Below are 13,085 nucleotides of genomic sequence, written 5' to 3'. Positions count from 1 at the left end.
TATTAATAAGATTGTATTCCGTTTCACTTTTTAAAGATTTCACTTCTCAAAATGTTTTGCAAATATGGCATTCCTTTTTCAATGTTTTGACTGGGTGGTATTTAGCATCTTTTTCAATTTTTGAGACTTGCCATCAAGAGAGTGGGGGTAAGGGAGGTTCTAGTGTGCTTTCTGGCTGTCTATTGGCCAGTTTTCAGGTCTTTGTGGGTAGGGAGTGGAACCAACTTTAGTTTTTTTTTCATCTGGGCTGAACTGAAACTACAAATATGTCTGAATTGTCGTAACTTCTGGTTCCTTTTAAACCTTTTTCCTTCTTCCTGATTCATGAGTTTCCTCTGCAGGAAGGTTAGCCCTTTACATATCTTATGGTTTATTCAAATAAAATGGATAATATTACTAACTTTGTCTCATGGGATAAGAACGGTTTGAATCATCTGATTAAACGGAAGAAGATTTTTAAAGTTTTTCTTGGACTGAATGCTCAGATTATCTTTGTCCAGGGAACTCATGTGAGGAAGGAGGGTAATTTTGGAAGGGATATCAATTTCATTCTAATTCACAGGTTAAGGTGAAAGGTGTATCTATTTTTATAGACTCCTCGATTTCATTTGTTCACTATGAAACAATCTCTGACCTGAATAGTAGATATCTATTAATTTCTGGTTTACTTTATAACCAGAAAATTGTTATGGTCTATGCACCAACTGCAGAATATCCTGAATTCTTTAAACATTTATTTGTCTCTCTTCCTAATTTAAATGAATATATGTTGATAGTGGGCAGAGATTTTAACTATTGCCTGAATCATTCGATGGACAGGTCTGCATCCAATCAGGTACCTCAAAACAAATCTGCTATTCTTAATAATTCCTTTTTAGTTGACTCCAGAATTTTAGATATTTGGAGGTTTATACATCCTAACAATGAAGAATTTTCATTCTTTTCTCATGTATATCATAATTATTCTACAATTGACTACCGTTTATCGACTCTCGATTAGTTCTGTCTGTTACTGCCTGTGAATACGATGCAATCGCTAGTTCCAATCATGTGCCCTTGAAACTATCAATCAAATTAACTGATGTAACTTTTAGCGCTAGGCAATGGTGGTTCAATTCTACTCTACTTCAGGACTTAAACTTTAACTTTATTAAAGAACAGGTTGCCTTTTTCTTTTCAACTAACTTTACGGAAGAAATTTCCAGTGGAATATTATGGGATACTATTAAAGTATACATCCATGGTCAAATTATATCATTCTGCTGGATTGAAAAACAAATTAATAATGAAATACGTACATTGGTTGATAAGATTAAAGAAATTGATAAAAAAAATATTCTGTTGCTCCTAATCTGGAGCTTTACAAAAAGGGAATTGAACTTCAGATGCAACACAGTTTGTCAATAACATCCCCGATTTCAATTACTTAAAACTAAGAGTCAATTTTACGTACATGGTGATAAATCAGGTAAATTATTGGCCCACCAATTTAAAATTGCTTCGGCTAAACGTCAAATTATTAAAGTTCGTAAATGGGATGGTAGTTTGATGGTTGACCATGTCAAAATTAATAAATCTTTTCAAGAATTCTATACCTCTTTATACCAATCAGAATTTCCTGATGATTCTACCATAATACATGAATTTCTAAGGAAACTGAATATTCTGAAATTACCACCTCATGAACATTTAGCATTAGATGCACCCATCATGGAAGAAGAAATAAAGAAAGCAATGTCTTTGATGAATTCTGGTAAAGCACCTGGTTTGGATGGGTATACAGTAGAATTTTTCAAATTTTTTTCAAATCTACTTTCTGCTTGGTTATGTAGAATCTTTAAGGATGCCTTATTTGTAGGTTAAATTACCACTATCCTTTTATGAAGCATCTATTTCTTTAATTCATAAAAAAGATAAAGACCCCACTGAATGTGCATCATATAGACCTATACCCTTGTTGAATATGGACTCCAAAATCTTTTCCAAAATATTGGCAATTAGATTGGAAAATGTACTGCCACAAATTGTCTCTGACAACCATATAGGATTTATCAAAAATCATTATTTATATTTTAACATTAGGTTAATGAATATTGTATATACTTCTTCATCTAAACCCCAGAATGTGTTATTTCGCTTGATGCCAAGAAGGCGTTTGATAGAGTTGAATGGGAATATTTATTTAATACATTTGAGAAATTTAATTTTAGCCCAAAGTTTATATCTTGGATTAAAACTGATATATTATACATCTTCGGCTTCTGTATTTACCAATAATCTGAGATACCCCCTTTTCAGGCTTTCTTGAGGTACCAGACAGGGCTGTCCTTTAAGTCCTTTACTATTTGATATTGCCTTGGAGCCCTTGGCAATCACTCTTTTTGATTCACCCATTATATTTGGCACTATTTGTGGGAATGAGATACATAAGGTATCACTATATGCAGATGACGTGTCACTATATATCTAACCCAGAGAAATCCATTCCTGCAATAATATTACAACTTCCTCAGTTTACTACTTTCTCTGGTTATAAATTGAATCTTAATAAGAGTGAACTTTTTCCATTAAATATGCAAACTCCAATCTATAGACAATCACCATTCAGACCGGTTACTGATTATTTATTTGGGTGTTACAATTACTAAGAAGTATAAGGATCTATTTAAAAGTTAACTTTTTACCCTTAATTGATCATGTTAAACAACTGCTTACTGAATGGTCCCCATTGTCCTTATTGTTGATTGGTAGAATTAATACAATTAAGATGATTATTTTATCTAAATTTCTGTATCTATTTCAGGAGGTACCAATTTTCATTTCTAAATCCTTTTTTGATATTATTGATTCTAAAATTTCTTCGTATATATGGCAGAATAAAAATCCTAGGTTAAGTAAGAAATATTTACAGAAATCAAAAAAGGATGGTGGTTTGGCAATGCCAAATTTAAGATTCTATTATTGGGCAATTATTTTTGATATTATTTCAACAGTATTGCATATTGATTTACAACCTCATCCTATTACTGCAATTTTTGGATTACCAATGATAGACTCTAGTCAATTATCCCCTTCAGCTTGATTGCATTTGTTACATTAATAGCCAGAAGATACATTTTATTTAAAATGGAAAGATTCTAATCCCCCTACTACATTTTAATGGCTTTCCCAAACTATAACATGCTTAAACTTCGAAAAAATTAGAAGTGGCACTATCAACCCTTCGGTTAAACTTGAAGAAACTTGGAGACCATTTATTCAACATTTTTATATGACGTAAGCTGACCTTTTCCGAATCCTTCTCAATAACTTCTTGTTCGTGTATAGAGGAGCGGAGTTAATGACAAATAATGATTTTAACCAATGAAATAAGGCAGCCCAGCTTTTGTTTTGTACTTTTAAAATTTTTTTTGTTTAGGGGGATTTTTTTTCTTGTAAAAATCTTTTTTCTTTGTATCTTTCTCATGTTTAGTTACTAAGAGATTGGGAGGCTTAGATGACACATGTTACTCGGGGTCTATTTATGTATACGTTAACCGTTATTAATGAAATCCCGATCTCTTTGTATCACTATCATTGCTATGTTTATCTATTTGAAACTTAATAAAAAAGATTGATAAAGGAAAGGGAATTGGAATTCAAGTTGGCTTATTATTGTCACATGTACCAAGATTGCGTGAAAAGCCTGTCTTGTAGACTGGTTATACAGTGCATTGAGGTAGAACAAGGTAAAACAATAACAGTGCAAAATGAAGTGTCACACCTACAGAGAAAGTGCAGTGCAGCTAAACAATAAGGTGCAAGATAGATTGTGAAATTAAGAATCCAATGTATCATACTAGGGAAGCTTTTAATTATCTTATAACAGTGGGGTAAGAGTTATCCTTGATCTGGGGTTGGGGGGGGGGAGGGCAGATGCACTTTCAAGCTTTTCTATTTTCTGCCTTGTTCAGCCCCATCATGTGGCATTCTACACTTTGGAAAACGAAGCGAACAGTCAGGGCCTCACTGAAAGAGATCAAGTCAGCTCCATACTGTGCTGAAATATGTATGAGCCTTCTCAATGATGTTTTGCTGCCAGCATGATATTGAGGCAGTTACGCTAAACCAGTACTTCAAGTTCAATTGTCATTCAACCATACATGACTACAACCAAACAAAACAGCGTTACTCTAGAGCCGAGGTACAAAACACAGTACCTACAGACATAAGCAGCACAAGGCACGTATATGACGTCGGTAAAATACAGTCACACAAGAATATAAATAGTCCAAGACACTGAGTCCATGTATGTTGCAGAAATCTGCAGTTGAACACGATACTGCTTGTCTTCTGTGGAGCTAACACTACGAGGCAGCACCTACTCCAGCTTAGACGCCATGCCATACCACCTCAGGTGGAGAACACAAACTCGGATGCCTCGCTCCTGGGCAGCTTTAAACGGGCAACACCATAGCTTGAGGCCTAGTTCTCACTCCGACTGAAGCCATGCATCTCTCCTGCAGTCTGCCAATAAATCAGTGAACCGGACCTTTGTCAGGTGGGACAGGTCTTTATTCATGTCTTCTCTCACGGAGTTGTAATTCACAACCCCTAGGTAAAAGTGCAACAGGTATTTATGATCCGCTAAACCCTTGACTCTCCTACATTCCAAAAAAAAAATCTATAAGGTCTATAAGGCCACTCTAGTTCCCAAAAGCTGAATATTCCCGAATGTGCCAGCAATTCATTGCCAGCGCAGTTCTCACAAAGCTCAGGACCCTGCCAAGTTATACCTGGCACGATTTCAGCTTTTCCATTTACTTCAATGGAGGGAAATGTGTACGAGGGAGCAAGGGAACTTTTGGAATTAACTGAGCGTCCTTCGATCTGTTTATCATAGAACTGAGAGCAGAATTACATCTTTGGAAAGAAGTGACATGGGGTAGAGAATGTTGAATCTTTGCAGGTGGAGTTTAGAAACTGCAAGGGCAGAAAAAACATTATGATGGGAGGCCTATTACAAACTCAGATGTGAGGCTGAGATTGCAAAGGGAGCTGGAAAAGGCATGTAATAAGGGTAATGTCACAATTGTTACGGGGGACTTCAACATGCAAGGGGATTGGGAAAGTCAGGTTGGTGTCAGATCACAAGGAATTGTTGAATACCTAGAAGATGGTTTTTTAGAGCAGTTTGTGTGTGAGCCTGCTTTGGGGAAAGGCTATCTTAGACTGGGTGTTGTGTAATGCTCCAATCTTATTAGAGAGCTTAACATATCAGAACACTTGGAAGGCAGCAATCATAATGTGATTGAATTCATACTGCAATCTGAGAGAATCACATTGCAATGGAATGAAGGGAATTACAGAGGCAAGGGAGAGGAGCTTACTCACCTGGTTTGGAGGAGGATACCTCAGGGATGGCGGCAGAGCACAGGTGGAAGTTTCTGGGAATAGTTCACAAGGTGCGAGACAGATACATTCCACAGAAGTTGTTCTCAAATGGCAGGGATAGGAAACCATGGCTGAGAAGGGAAGTTAAGGATTGCATACGAGGGGTGATTGCTAAGCTTGTGGCCTAAGGTAGAAGGAGTCAATTTTAGAGAACCTAGCACATTTATTTTTCAACATAGTCCCCTCCTACATTTACACACTTAGTCCAACGGTCGTGGAGCATACGGATCTTGGACCTCCAGAAAGTGTCCACAGCAGGGGTGATTGATAAGTCAAGGGAGATGAGATATACAGCTCTTGTTACATGCACATGCAGTTCAACTCTGAGTGATTATGCAGAAAGTTTGAAGTTAATAACTCATCAGGGGTGATTGATAAGTTCATGGCCTAAAGTAGAAGGAGATGAGTTATTAAGCTGAAAGAATGGAAAAGATGAAATATGAGGGCAAAAAGCAAGACACTAAACATTTTTTTAGTTATTTAAAGAGTAAAAGGGGGGTGAGAGTTGATATTTGGCCTACTGGAAAATGATGCTGGTGAGGTAGTAATGGGGGACAAATAAATGGCAGATGAACTTAATGGTTACTTTGCCTCAATCTTCACTGTGGAAGACATTAGCAGTGTGGCAGAGGTCTGTGAGTGTCAGGGAGCAGGAGTGAGTACCATTGCTATTACAAAGGAGAAAGTGCAAGGCAAACTGAGTCATCTGGACCCAATGGACTACGTCCCACAGTCCTGAGAGAGTTGCTGAAGAGATAACAGATGCACTACTCATGATCGTTCAAGAATCACTTGATTCTAGCATGGTCCCGGAGGACTGGAAGATTGCAAATGTCACTCCACTTTTTAAGGGAGGACGGCAAAAGAGAGGAAATTATAGGCCAGTTAGCTTAATCTCAGTGGTTGGGAAAGTGTTTTATTAAGGATGAGATTTCAGGTACTTGAAGACTAATGATAAAACAAGTCAAAGTCAGTATGATTTCTGTAAAGGGATCTCTTGCCTGACAAACCCATTAGAGTTGTTAGATAATCAGAAGACATTCGATAAAGTGTCACACATGAGGCTCTGGCAGTGACTGCAAGACATTACTTCCTACAAAGCGAAACCCAAGTAAATGAAGGGCAGGTATGCTTTACTACCAGATGAACTCAATGCCTTCTACACCCGCTTTGAAAGGGAGAACACAACTACAGCTGTGAAGATTCCTGCTGCACGTGATGACCCTGTGATCTCTGTCTCAGAAGCCTGTGTTAGGCTGTCTTTAAAGAGGGTGAACCTTCGCAAGGCGCAAGGTCCTGATGGAGTACCTGGTAAGGCTCTGAAAACCTGTGCCAACCAACTGGTGGGAGTATTCAAGGACATTTTCAACCTTTCACTGCTATGGGTGTAAGTCGTCAATTGCTTCAAAAAGGCAACAATTATACCGGTGCCTAAGAAGAATAATGTGAGCTGCCTTATCGCCCAGTAGCACTCACATCTACAGTGAGGAAATGCTTTGAGAGGTTGGTCACGATTAGACTGAACTCCTGCCTCAGCAAGGACCTGGACCCACTGCAATTTGCCTATCTCAATGACTCTTCACACAGCTTTAGACCACCTGAACAACACAAACACCTATGTTAGGATGCTGTTCATCGACTATAGCTCAGCACTTAATACCATCATTCCCACAAACCTGATTGAGAAGTTGCAAAACCTGGGCCTCTGTATCTCCCTCTGCAATTGGATCCTTGACTTCCTAACTGGAAGACCACAATCTGTGCAAATTGGTGATAACATCTCCTCCTCTCTATGATCAACACTGGTGCACCTCAGGGGTGTGTGCTTAGCCCACTGCTCTACACTTGACTGTGTGGCTAGGCAAAGCTCAAATACCATCTATACATCTGCTGATGATACAACCATTGTTGGTAGAACCTCAGATGGTGACGAGAGGGCGTACAGGAGTGAGATATGCCGACTAGTGGAATGGTGTCACAGCAACAACCTGGCACTCAACGTCAGTAAGACGAAAGAGTTGATTGTGGACTTCCAGAAGGGCAAGATGCAGGAACACATAACAATCCTCATAGAGGGATCAGAAGTGGAGAGAGTGAGCAGTTTCAAGTTCCTGGGTGTCAAGATCTCTGAGGATCTAACCTGGTCCCAACATAGCTATGTAGTTATAAAGAAGGCAAGACAGTGACTATACTTCATTAGGAGTTTGAGGAGATTTGGTATGTCAACAAAATCACTGAAAAACTTCTATAGATGTACTGTGGAGAGCATTCTGACAGGCTGCATCACTGTCTGGTATTGGTGGGGGTGGGGGGGGAGCTACTGCACAGGACCGAAAGAAGCTGCAGAAGGTTGTAAATCTAGTCAGCTCCATCTTGGGCAACGGCCTACAAGGTACCCAGGACATCTTTAGAGGGCGGTGTCTCAGAAAGGCAGCGTCCATTATTAAGGACCTCCAGCACCCAGGGCATGCCCTTTTCTCACTGTTACCATCAGGTAGGAGGTACAGAAGCCTGAAGGCACACACTCAGTGATTCAAGAACAGCTTCTTCCCCTCTGCCATCCAATTCCTAAATGGACACTAAAACTGTGAACACTATTTAAATATGTGTTTCTATTTTTGTACAATTTTTAATCTATTCAGTCTACAAATACTGTAATTGATTTACTTAGTTATTATTTTTTTGTTCTTTTTCTACATTATGTATTGTAGATACATAATGCGCTTAGCTGCTGCTAAGTTAACTCATTTCACAACACATGCTGGTGATAATAAAACTTGTTTCTGATTCTGATGATACTGCTTAACAACATAAAATCCTGTGGCGTTACAGGAAAGATACTGCATGGATGGAGGAATGGCTGACAGGTAGGAGGCAATGAGTGGTAATAAAGGTAAACTAGCCAAGAATATAAAGGAGGATAGTAAAAGCTTCTTTAAGTATGTGAATAGCAAAAAAATAGTTAAGACCAAAATTGGGCCTTTGAAGACAGAAACAGGTGAATTTATTATGGGGAACAAGGAAATGGCCCATGAGTTGAACAGGTACTTTGGATCTGTCTTCACTAGGGAAGACACAAACAATCTCCCAGATGTAATAGTGGCCAAAGGAACTAGGGTAATGGATGAACTGAATGAAATTTATATTAGGCAAGAAACGGTGTTGGATAGACTGTTGGGTCTGAAGGCTGATAAGTCCCCGGGACCTGATGGTCCGCATCCCAGGGTACTTAAGGAGGTGGCTCTAGAAATTGTGGATGCATTGGTAATCATTTTCCAATGTTCTATAGATTCAGGAACAGTTCCTGTAGATTGGAGGGTGGCTAATGTTGTCCCACTTTTCAAGAAAGGAGGGAGAGAGAAAACAGGGAATTACAGACCGGTTAGCCTGATGTCAGTGGTGGGAAAGATGCTGGAGTCAATTATAAAAGAGGAAATTACGACACATTTGGATAGCAGTATAAGGATGTGTCTGAGTCAGCATGGATTTATGAAGGGAAAATCATGCTTGACTAATCTTCTGGAGTCTTTTGAGGATGTAACTATGAAAATGGACAAGGGAGAGCCAGTGGATGTAGTGTACCTGGACTTTCAGAAAGCCTTAATAAAGTCCCACATAGGAGATTAATGGGCAAAATTAGGGCACATGGTATTGAGGGCAGAGTACTGACGTGGATTGAAAATTGACTGGCTGACAGGAAACAAAGAGTAGTGATTAACTGGTCCCTTTCGGAATGGCAGGCTGTGACCAGTGGGGTACCGCAAGGTTCGGTGCTGGGACTGCAGCTGTTTACAATATACATTAATGATTTAGATGAAGGGATTAAAAGTAACATTAGCAAATTTGCCGATGACACAAAGCTGGGTGGCAGTGTGAAATGTCAGGAGGATGTTATGAGAATGCAGGGTGACTTGGACAGGCTAGGTGAGTGGGCGAATGTATGGCAGATGCAGTTTAATATGGATAAATGTGAGGTTATCCACTTTGGTGGCAGGAACAGGAAGGCAGATTACTATCTAAATGGAGTCAAGTTAGGAAAAGGGGAAGTACAACGAGATCTAAGTGTTCTTGTACATCAATCAATGAAAACAAGCATGCAGGTACAGCAGGCAGTGAAGAAAGCTAATGGCATGCTGGCCTTTATAACAAGAGGAATTGAGTATAGGAGTAAAGAGGTCCTTCTGCAGCTGTACAGGGCCCTGGTGAGACCCCACCTGGAGTATTGTGTGCAGTTTTGGTCTCCAACTTTGAGGAAGGACATTCTTGCTATTGAGGGAGTGCAGTGTAGGTTCACAAGGTTAATTCCCGGAATGGCAGGGCTGTCATATGTTGAAAGATTGGAGCGATTGGGCTTGTATACACTGGAATTTAGAAGGATGAGAGGGGATCTGATTGAGACATGTAAGATTATTAAGGGATTGGACACGTTGGAGGCAGGAAGCATGTTCCCGCTGATGGGTGAGTCCAGAACTAGAGGCCACGGTTTAGGAATAAGGGAAAAACTTTTTCACCCAGAGAGTGGTGGATATGTGGAATGCTCTGCCCCAGAAGGCAGTGGAGGCCAAGTCTCTGGATGCTTTCAAGAGAGAGTTAGATAGAGCTCTTATATATAGCGGGGTCAAGGGATATGGGGAGAGGGCAGGAACGGGGTACTGATTGTGTATGAGTACAGTGAATAGCAGTGCTGGCTGGAAGGGCCAAATGGCCTACTTCTGCACCTACTGTCTATTGTCTTTTCTGGTTGGCTGCCAGTGACTAGTGGTGTTCCACAGGGGTCAGTATTGGGACTGCTACTTTTCACGTTGTTTGACAATGATTTGGATAATGGAATTGATGACTTTGTGACAAAGTTTGTGGATGATACGAAGATAGGTGGAGGGGTAGGTGGTGCTGAGGAAGCAATGTGACTGCAGGAGGACTTAGACAAACTGGAAGAATGGACAAAAATGTGGCAGATGGAATACAGTGTTGGGAAATGTATGATAATGTATTTTGGTAAAAGGGACAATAGTGCAGACTATTCTCTAAATGGGGAGAAGGTTCAAACATCAGAAACATCAGAGGGACTTTTCCTATCTTATAACTGATTACAGTTCAATAAATACTGCATTGTTTGCAAAACATTTTAAGGTGTCCTAAAATGGATGCAAAAGGTGGAATTTCCCTATAGTTTAATGCTAAGATTCTTTCTGTTACTGATTCTGGGCAATATACAGTAATATAAATGTATTTACAATAACATAATACATGAAAAGGCACAGAAGAACATTTCAAATTTGAAACAGATGTAACATTTTAATTATTCTCAAGCTAATATTTCCAACTTCCTAAAGAAGAGCAGGATGTGGTTACTGATGGCATTTTCCCCCCCATTTATGTATGTGATAAGCTCAAAAGGAATTGTATTATTGTTGATGACATCATATTAGTAGTTTGGCAAAGCCTGAGAATCACAAGAACCCAAAAAAAAATTAACTAAACAGATGAATATATGGCAGGTATAAATCATGGCAGAAATTGGTAAAGAAATCAAGACCAACAAAATTCTAACCAATGAAAATGTTAAGAATGTGCATTCAACAGTGATGTGGATGTACAGGTTGGTTTCAAACCCTAATGAAACATTGAATACAGACAATGAATGATAGCACTTGGTATGGGTTAAGCAACTTTAGAGTTGTATGCAGTTCTGGGTACTACAATATTGGACATGGATCAGAGGCCCTGTGAAAACTACAGAATTCATGGGAATGTTACTGCAGTTAAGCATTAGAATAATGTAACACAATTGGATGAATAGCTACAAATATGCTTTAAAATAGGATAAACAATGAAAAATTGTTTCCGCTATTTGGCAAATCAGTATTATGAACTTCAAGATTACAACAAATTTTTAAAAGAAGTCTTGTATTTCTGTAGAATCTACCATGTGGGAGAATATTTAACAACCAAAGAAGTAGCACTGTGAGTGAGATTAATGCCCTTTTCTGTACCATGGACCCTTTTACCTACATCTGGGAGAGCGCCTCTCCCTGTAACACCTCACAAGGGAGTAAGTATCTCTGACTGTGCAGCACCCTCAGAGCCCCTAGAAAATGTTACTGGGGTCTTAAGAGATTTGAATCTGTAAAATTCTAACTCGGGGCACAGATGTTTTGAGGGGAAGGGTGACTGAGACACACATAAAGACCTTGCAGTGTTACGTCCATACGGCAGTTTCTTACAAGGGCACCCACCAAACGTTACAGGAAGATGACTGAAGAACGGGATAAAATATCAGCCATGATGGAATGGTGGAGCAGACCCGATGACGCAAATCTGCTGCTGCAGCTTACAGTCTAATATGAATTATTGTGCCATGAGTGCAATAGAGGCAGATGTTTTCACGGTTAGCTACGTAGGGCATAGAATTCGTGTCAAATACTGTGTACTGTAACCTGCCGGTTATATCCTGCACTGTGTGATTTCCTCTTCATCTTAAGAATCACCAAGGGACTTATTAAAAAAAAATCTCCTTGTTCTGTCCATGATTCTAGCATCCAGTGCGCTTCTGCACGACTGTTCAGCCGAACCCATCTCACAGAAAACACACAAGCGCAAACGGAACACATCTTCGCCCACCACCACCTCTGCAGTTTCATGAACCAAAAAGCCATTCTCAGGCTCTTTACCTTGCTAAAGGACCCGGCGGTCTCTCGGCTCATGGGACCAATATATTCACCCCCTTCCCGCAGCTCCAGCGTGGTCTGGAGCGGGAACAGCGGAGCACCGAGCCGCCGTATGTTTACTGAGCGTTGCGATGGCAAACGCCATTGTGTCCTGAATATGGGCGGCACCATCAGTTCTTTAGTTCGAAGAGCTGAACTTCTTTCAGAGATACTGATATTTCCTTTCGTCTTTCCAGGAGCTTTTCCAAAACGTAACTTTCAAAATTCAAACCTTTCTCCAAAATATCACTAATATTTTGGGGAAAGGGCAATGGTTGCAGTCACGAGCAAACACGCTTTGGTCGGCGGGAGAAAACCATCGTGTGAAAGTCTCCAACCAACTCGCTGGGAAACTTACTTCTGAGATTCCCCGACGAAAATCTACCAGGTGGCCAGCTATTTCACCTCGAAATCCGGCTGTGCTGCACTCTCTTTTCCTGAGGCATACATTCAGGTTCGCCCAGAATTATCGACTCGGAACCACAGTAGGCTTCAAACTGAATTATGTAAATACATAAAGCGAACATTCACGTCAAATACCAGAGGGCAGGGCTTTAAGGAAAGGGCGGGAAAGTTTAGAGGAGACGTAGGCAATTTTTTAGGGGGGAGTACACCCTTGATTCCCATCAGACAGGTTTTCCTGATGCTTTTGTGTGTGCGTGGGTAGTCTTGGCCCACTTCATGCCCAACATGAAGCTTCTGGCCGCTCTGAGAACTGTTCTGTACCTAGACTTATGTATCTAGCAATCTCATACCTTCCCCTACCTCATCTTCTTGCATTGCAGATGTTGTATACTTTTGTAACTCTTCTGCATTTTAGCTCCAGTCCAAATGGAACTGTCGATGATAGGGCGGAATAAATTTTACAACAGTGCACAGTCAACTATTCTCCAACTTCACTCACCCCTACACTGAACTGATTCCATAACCTATGGGCTCGCTTTT

The 13,085-nt window shown here is 40.0% G+C and overlaps 1 protein-coding gene across 3 annotated transcripts in view; it reads right to left on the bottom strand.

Annotated features, from left to right (window-relative positions):
* The window catches only part of LOC132407605 (uncharacterized), a 134,723-nt gene extending 122,094 nt beyond the window's left edge, over nucleotides 1-12,629 (bottom strand). Inside the window, exon 1 of one of the 3 annotated variants that reach the window (XM_059994370.1) lies at nucleotides 12,499-12,629. The gene's annotated coding sequence lies outside the window, so the exon portion shown is untranslated. The other 2 variants (XM_059994379.1, XM_059994360.1) reach the window with 2 other exon arrangements.
* Between the last annotated feature and the right edge of the window lie 456 nt (nucleotides 12,630-13,085).

This window comes from Hypanus sabinus, chromosome 2, assembly GCF_030144855.1.
Source record: "Hypanus sabinus isolate sHypSab1 chromosome 2, sHypSab1.hap1, whole genome shotgun sequence".
In the NCBI taxonomy this organism is placed as follows: Eukaryota; Metazoa; Chordata; class Chondrichthyes; order Myliobatiformes; family Dasyatidae; genus Hypanus; species Hypanus sabinus.
The sequence above is the reverse complement of the archived record's forward strand: the minus strand, read 5'-3'. Positions and strand labels throughout refer to the sequence as shown.